This window comes from Solanum tuberosum, unplaced genomic scaffold (assembly GCF_000226075.1).
Source record: "Solanum tuberosum cultivar DM 1-3 516 R44 unplaced genomic scaffold, SolTub_3.0 scf00065, whole genome shotgun sequence".
Taxonomy (NCBI): Eukaryota; Viridiplantae; Streptophyta; class Magnoliopsida; order Solanales; family Solanaceae; genus Solanum; species Solanum tuberosum.
The window spans coordinates 162,023-171,057 of NW_006238992.1; positions in this window are offsets into that span (position 1 = coordinate 162,023).

Below are 9,035 nucleotides of genomic sequence, written 5' to 3' on the forward strand. Positions count from 1 at the left end.
CAAAGAGATTAAGTCCGTGAAATTTCAATGAAAGCATCGTCCACTTGAGGAAGCTACTTGGGAAATTGAGAGGGACATGTGAGACAAGTATCCCCAATTGTTCGTCGATTCAGGTACTACTTCATTCCTTCTTTAGCCTATTTTTCCTAAGTTTTGTCACTCGGGGACGAGTGATGGGTAAATTGGTATCTATTGTAACGACCAGGTTCTTTCGTTATAGAAAAGCAAACGGGGAAAAATTTAGGTCAAAAAACTTTTTCGTAGTAACTTGGATTTCCCAAGCTAGTCCAGATTTGGATGAAATCAGATTTATCGAGGTCTAGGGAAATCCGTGTCACGCCCGGAAATAAGGGGCGTAACTCGAACTCGATACCCTAATACATTGAGTTACCCACTGAAACATACTAGCTAAACAAAACTGTGAGACAAAAAGATTGGGCAGCACAACTTTTAAAAATTGAAGCCTAGACCCAGAGGTCATGACCTGAATGAAAATAAACCATACAAGCAATGGTAGACAAACTGAAAAAAATAAAAGATGTACTATATAGCCGATGAGGCCACAACCTAAAACACACCTACTTACACACACACTTATATGTATACATGCCAAGCCTATTGGCTGGAGGTTGAAACATACAAAAAGAAAGCCCAGAATAGTGTGTCCACAATAGCCTCTATGAGTGACATAAGCACTGTCGGGACAAGGCCCCGACTATACCTAAACTGTACAACAAAAGTAAACATCCTCAAATAGCCCCAGGATAAGATGGAGCTTACCAACTCACAGCTGAACCTGAATCCTAGCGGGTGGGTCGATTATAGTCCCTACCTGTACCTGCTCGCACGAAACAAAAGGCAGCATCCCCATGCAAAGGGATGTCAGTACGAATAAAAATGTATTGGTATGTAAAGCAAAAAGTAAAATCATAAACATTTACTGTAAAAGGGTAATAGAGATACCACCTGAAACTGAAATCGAAATAATCTCCATTGCTAACCTTTAGCCCCTTACTACTTAAATATGCATGGTGTGCTCGTATAATCGCATTTCTGGCCATCTGTGTCTCATACATATAAATATAGGCAATAAGCCCCATACCTCCCGATTATAGCTTGGGAGTAGAATGCATAGCATGTCATGTCATGGATTTATAACACCTATGAGTTACTATTGTCATGTTGCCAATCTTGGCCCATTTGTAGTCTTGTTCTCATAACCCCATAATAACTTTCGTATAACATATAACACTCTCCTGGACCTTGATATGTTCTTCCAAATAAGCTTGAAAAGTTAACTCGAATTTTGGAAGGATAACCTAACCTTGTTGATATTCATAACAAGTTTAAGGTGACTTACTTAGTTCGTAACTTGGTTCCTAGATAATTTATAAAAGAAATATTTCAAAAACCAAGTGTTCTAATAGTTTACAGTTAAATTATATTTGAGAGTTTTGAAGATCGTGAGCTACTTTAAAGATTTTTTTAATATTAACCTTAGTGGAGAAAGAAGTCTGGTCACAAGTAGTAAGGGTCTCGCGTGACATTTTAATTCACATCACCCAAGGAAGAATACAAATTCATACGTGCAGACATATAATCAAGGAAACTGATAAAATGACATGTAGATGTCGAACACTCTATTTATCCGAACGAGTGAAATATCAAAAATAACAGAATCATGAAAATAATTCAGTTGAGATCCCAATGCCTTTCACCGAAGGTCTTTCTAGCAAGAGAATAGCAAAATATCACATTCGGCATTTTAGGAATTTCCCAAGAGTGGTGCTAAAATGAGGGACGTAGCTTTGCCTTAACATACATGTTCAATGAACACATGAATAGCCGTAGCTTCTTCACGAATGTTGTTCCTTACATCCTAAACTTTGCAAACACTATATATACACAACTGGTACACACCTATAAAGAGTTGATAATTGTTCTTAAATCGACAGATTTGCCAAATGGCCTCAACTTGACGAAATGTCCGTAGAACTTCATAAAAACAATCATAAAAGAGTTCCGAGGTGATTACCTTAGTTAACCAAGTGTAAAACTTAAAGAAACACCAATAACTACAAATTTATATCTTCAAAAACTTGCTCCAAACGCAGCTAATAAAAGGGGGAAATGATTGCCACGGGTAGAGATCACGTTTCTAGGCACGAGGGTAATCTTTAATGGTAGAAATCATCAAAAACTGACCTTCATCATGCAAGTACTCCATAGGAACCCTCTCTTTAGTTTCTTTCTGGTTTGGAAGTAAAATGAAATGTTTTCATGGCTTAAAACGTTGAGTAAGCCGGCATACCACATTTTTTACCTGACCCGGATTCTACCCAGGCACTCCGTAGTAAATCCCTCATAATTTTTTACTCCGATGTCGGTTGGATACGGGGTTTTGTGCGTTGCAAACTATACTCGTAGGTCTTCTATTTAATGGGTGGTAGGCCTGAGAAAACATCCAAGACATTTTACCCAAAGTTAAGAAAATATTATTAGAGAAACTTCGATAACTTTTGCCGACTTTAGTGTCACTAATTTTATTGACTTCCAAACTTAACATACGAACCTTGTGCTATTATAATACTTCAAAACACACTATTATTAGCATGTTGTACACTCATAGGCTTATTCACAAGGTATGGGACAATTTAAACATTTCAAACGGGCGAAGTTCTACCCGAGCCATTCGTTAATCATGAACTTTGTTTGAGGGGTCCCTTTGACCTAAAACTTTAGTTTAGTTCCTTGAGATTTCCACCTACTTGCACTCTTAATCTCCAATGTACGATACAAAGTAATATACACCTCATATAACCATGCCATACTACGCCACATATATTATGCACAATTAGAGAAAAAGTACGGGATCTTACATTCTCTCCCCATATGAACATTTGCCCGTGAATGGATCTAGACAATTCCTTGGTTGTATTTTCTTTTTTTTCACAGTACTTTATTTGCGAGTCTATATTTGTTACAATCCCAAACCTGAAGTCAAACTCTGAAAATTTTAACTACTAAGCTTTGCATAGCTATCTTGTAAGAAGACATATAAATTTCACCTTCAAGCTACTTAAAATCTAACTAAGTCGTTGTGAAGAAATAATTGCCAATAATCAAAATGTGACTCACCTTAAGTTGTAAACAGTTGGGGGTACTCCTTCCTCATTTCCTCTTCCGCTTTCCAAGTCATTTCCTCGACGTTGTTATTTCTCTATAACACTTTCACAGAAGCTACATCTTTTATTTCGAAGCTTTCTTACTTGCCGATCTAAAATAGCTATTGGTACCTCTACATAAGATAAATCCTCAGCGTTACAAATATTTTCAATGGGAATAATACGTGAAGGATCTCCAATGCACTTTCGCAACATAGAAACATGAAATTCAGGATGAACTGCTTCCAATTATGAAGGAAAATCAAGCTTGTATGCCACCATACCAATCTTCTGAATAATCTTATACGGTCCAACGTACCTAGGACTGAGCTCCCCTTTCTTTTCGAATCGCATGATGCCCTTCATAGGTGATACTTTCAGGAAAACCCAATCTTCTACCTCAAACTCTAAGTTCCGTCGGCGAACATCTGCATAAGACTTCTGTCGACACTATGTTGTATGAAGCCGATCTCTAATAAGCTTAACCTTTTCAATCACTTGTTGGACTAAATTGGGACCTAGCAAATTTGCTTCCCCGAGCTCAAACCAGCCGATTGGGGACCTACACTTCCACCCGTATAGTGCTTTGTAAGGGGCCATCTGAATACTAGCTTGAAAGCTGTTATTAAAAGTGAACTCGAAAACAGTTAGATGTAGATACCAACTTCCTTTAAAATCCAACACACAAGCATGTAACATATCCTCAACCGTCTGAATAGTACGTTATACCTGTCCATCAGTTTTTGGATGAAAAGCGGTGCTAAGATTTACTTGAGTGCCTAGACCTTTCTGAAATGATCTCCAAAAATGTGTTGTAAATTGAGCTCATCGATCTGAGATAATAGATAATGGAACTCCGTGAAGGGGAACAATCTCCTAAATGTAAATCCTAGCATAATCTTCAGCTGAATATGTCGTCTTAACTGGCAAGAAATGAGCAAATTTTGTCACCCTATCGATAAATACCCAAATGGAATCAAACCTTTGTGTAGTGCGAGGCAAACTAGTGATGAAGTCCATATTTATCAAATCCCATTTCCATAACGGAAGCTCAATTTACTGGGTTAGACTTCCAGGCCTCTGATGCTCTGCTTTAACTTGTTGACAGTTGGGACATTTAGCTACCATCTCCGCAATATCTTTTTTCATGCCATTCCACCAATAGATTTGTCGAAGGTCCTGATACATCTTCATCGATCCAGGGTGAGATGCATATCTAGAATAATGGGCCTCTGAAAGAATATTTGTACGGAGCTTCCCAACTGCCGGTACACTTAAGCGACCCTGGTATCTAAGGACTCCATCTCTAGTTAGCTCAAATAAAGGGTGTTGCTGCTGTGGAATCCTTTCCCTCAAATTCCTAAGCTCAGGATCTTCATGTTGCCGCCTTTTCATTTCAGTCACAAAGGAAGATTCTGCAATATTCTTAACGACAACACCTCCGCCTCCTGCATCTACCAAGCGTACTTGCAAATTAACTAGCTGGCATATGTCTTTTGTAATTTAAGCCTTATTAGCTTCAACATGACTTAGACTACTCATGGACTTCCGACTGAGCGCATCAGCAACAACATTAGCTTTGCCGGGATGATATAAAATATCAACATCATAGTCCTTTAATAATTCTAGCCATATCCTTTGTCGTAGGTTCAACTCCATCTGCTTAAGTAAATACTGAAGGCTTTGGTGATCGGTGAACACATCTATATGAACCCCGTATAGATAATGTCGCCAAATTTTTAGGGCAAAGATAACTGCAGCCAACTCAAGATCATTTGTAGGATAATTCTACTCATGCTTCTGCAACTTTCTAGAGGCGCATGCAATAACCTTACCATGCTGCATAAGAACACAACCTAGGCCAATTCTTGAGGCATCACAACAAACAACATAACCCTCATTACCATCTGGAAGAGTTAGGACATGTGCAGTGGTAAGACTTTTTTTTAGTTCATGAAAGCTCTGCTCGCATGTCTCGGTCCACTGAAACTTTGTTGCCTTATGTGTCAATTTTGTCAGTGGTACAGAAATAGAAGAGAATCCCTCCACAAACCTTTGGTAATACCCCGCCAAGCCTAAAAAGCTGCGAACCTCCGTCGGATTCAAGGGCCTCGTCCAAGTCATCATTGATTCAATCTTTTGTCAATCAACCTTAATACCCTCACTTGTAATAACATGACCAAGAGAAGCTACTGAGGTAAGCCAAAAATCGCATTTAGAGAATTTAGCATATAACCTGCAATCTTGGAGAGTCTGCAATACAGCTCGCAAGTGGTCTGCATGCTCTGCTTCCGACCATGAATATATAAGAATATCATCAATAAACACAATCACAAATTCATCCAAGAATGGTTTGAAGACCCGATTCATAAGATCCATAAAGGCTGCTGGGGTATTTGTAAGCCCGAAAGACATGACAAGGAACTCAAAATGGCCATACCTCGTCCTAAATGTTGTTTTTGGGATATCAACTTCCTTGACTCGCAACTGATGTTAACCAGACCACAAGTCAATCTTGGAAAAGCATTTGGCACCTTGTAACTAATCGAATAAGTCATCATTCCGTGGAAGAGGATATTTATTCTTTATAGTGACTTTATTTAGTTGTCTATAGTCAATACACATCCGCAATGATCCATCTTTCTTTCGTACAAACAGCACTGGGCACCCTATGGGGAAGTGCTCGACCTAATAAAGCCTTTATCAAGCAAGTCCTTCAGTTGTTCCTTCAATTCTCTTAGCTCTGCAGGTGCCATTCTATAAGAAGGAATCAATATAGGTTCCGTATCAGGAAGCAAGTCTATAGCGAAATCAATTTCCCTTTCTAGGGGAATTCCTGGAAGATAATCATGGAATACCATTGGAAATTCATTCATGATAGGAATTGAATGAAGAGTCATGGGCTCCTTATCAATATCATGTACATGAACCATATGGTATATACAACCTTTAGCAATCAACTTCAGAGCCCTAATGTATGAAATAAACTTACCCTTAGGTGTGGCTGCGTTACCCTTCCACTCAAGGACTGACTCACTTGGAAAGTAAAATTTGACTATCTTTGCACAACAATCAATATTAGCATAGAAAGCTGCCAACCAATCCATACCCATGATAACATAAAAATATAGCATAATCAACTCAACTAAATCAGCGGAGGTTGGACTAGCTAAAATAGAATTGCCAACCGCTGTAGACACCTTAACTGGTTATAGCAACAACTCAGATTTCATGTCAATCTTACTAGAAATAAATGGAGTTATATATGAAAATGTAGAGCCAGGGTTTATCAATGCGTAAACAGCTTGAGAAGATATCGTCAATATACTTGTAACAACTTCAGTGGATGCCTCTGAATCCTGTCGTCTTGTGAGTGCATAAAAGTGATTCTGACCACCGCTCGAACCTGTGTCTCATTCATCTCTCCCTCTACCACGACCCTGAGTAGACTGTGGTCCTGGTCGTGGGGCACGGACTGAGGGTGAAGCTGTCATTGTGGATCCTGAAGACTGAGCTAGATCACCTCTGCTCAACCTCGTGCACCGACTAATAAAATGTCTTGTCTGCCCACAATGATAACATGCACCTGAACCCTGTCTATATTTCCCAGTGTGCGGCTTACCACACTGTGTACAATGAGGAGTGGGATGTCTTATCTATACAGAACGATCCTGTCGACGACCTTCAAGCTGGCCTGAGCTATGACCTAGTCTTGATCGACTATAACGATCAAATTGCGGTCACTGCACTTGTGGTGAGACACTACCCGTTGATCGAGGTGGATATCGATGGAAAGGGGGCCTAAAATCACCATGTGGCTCCCTATAAGACCCCATAGTAGGGGCCCTCTTACTCTACTCCCTATCCCTGCGGGTATCAAGAATCCGTTTAGAAAGGTCCTCTGTAGTCTGAGCGAAAACTTGTATGCAGGAAATAACTACATCATCTGATAAGGATGCTACCCTACAATCTGTGATCAAATGATCTACCAAACCATCAACATAACAATGAACTCTGACTCTCATGGTACGTACAATATCTGGTGCATATCTTGCCAAAGAATTAAACATGTGGCTATTATCCCTCACACTCGTGGTTCCTTGCATCAGATTGATAAACTGGTCAAGACGGGCCTCTCAAACTTCCCGTGGCAAATAGTGGGAAAGGAAAGCCTCGAAGAAGTCCTCCCACTCTGCTGGCGAAGCATCAGGTCCTCTAGATCTCTCCCATGCCTCATACCAAAGGATGGCTACATCACATAGCCGAAAAGAAGCCAACTCCACAGCCTCTGTGACAGAGGCATGTATCACCCTTAATACACTATATATATGGTCTATAAAGTCCTGGGGATCCTCAGTAGCACTAGATCCTGTAAATAACGAAGGGGCCAAATGAAGAAACTCTCGTACCTTCGAACTTTCCAACCGGTCTCTCTGAATATCTACTCCTGACTCCAGTTGTCGCTCATGAATAGAACCATCCTAGTCAGCAACTGAACTGCCTGTCTCATCCCCTGCTCCCCAAATATCTCTGGTGGAGGAGCAATAGGTACTGGAGGTCCTGTGTCTGTAGCTTCCTCAGGTACCAATGGAACTAGTGAGGCTGGGGGTAATGCATCTCCTCGGGCTTCAGCAGGTGCTGGGAAGGCTGGTAATAGGGGTACTGGAGATCCACCCTGTGCCTCCGAGGGAAATCTATCTCTTTGACCCGATGGGGAGGCTAGTACCTTCCCTTGGATCCATACCTATCTCTCGATCTGCCATATTCGGAGCGAGTGTAACCTGTTAGATAAGAATCATAAAGCACGATTTAGATTTCAAATGTTCTTATACTTTTACACTATAGCACGATCTATAAGTTTAATTAAATGTAACCATTTATAAATCCCCTGTAGCCTCTTGATTATAAGTGTGGTGCGCAATACACCCCTAAACAAGACTCTACTAGACCTGACGTGTGGACCCCTGGGATACGACCTGCTCTAACACTAAGTTGTCACTCCCCGAAATAGTGGCGTTACTCGCACTCGATACCCTAATACATCGAGTTGCCCACTGAAACATACTAGCTAAACCAAACTGTGAGACAAAAAGATTGGGCAGCACAACCTTTAAGCTACTACTAAAATTCTCTATTGGTACATGTATATACGTTTAATTGGTTATTTTTAGTACTAATAGAATAATTTTTTTAATTAATTTTTATAATATTGTAAATCAAAAATAAAATATTATTTTTCAATTTTCTCATTTTTTGTGTTTGATTAAACTTAACTTTTATGAAATATGATATAAATGCTACACTATTTCGTATAATTAGATCTAATATAGTTAATGATGAATAATGATATAAAAAAATATTCATCGTAATGCAAATTTTTTTATATACAAATATTTACCATAATCTACTTTGTTATAATATAAAAACTGATTTATTAACCAAATATTTATACTTTATTAATACAAAAATGATAAATTATTTGATTTGCTAAGTGAAAAATCGATCAATCAAACATATATGCATGTATCAAATGAGAGATTTTAATAGTTTAGTTGATTGACTACCGATACGTTTATCTCGTGAGTAAAAGTTTTACTCTCCACTAATAATTTCCTCCTTTATTTTTCCTTCTCATATTTTTAATATAATAAAAAATTGAAAAAATACATGTGTCAATTATCAAATAAAATAAATAATTAAATATGTAAATGATAAAAGCTACTCTATTCGATAAATAGAAAAGATTGATGGGAAGAAAGTGAAAAAAAGAGGGCTAGGGGTAAAAGGTAGGAGACAGACAATGAATATGGTAGGACCCATAATTTTTTTATTAAAAAATAATCGCTCATTTACCAACTCATTTCTATGCCA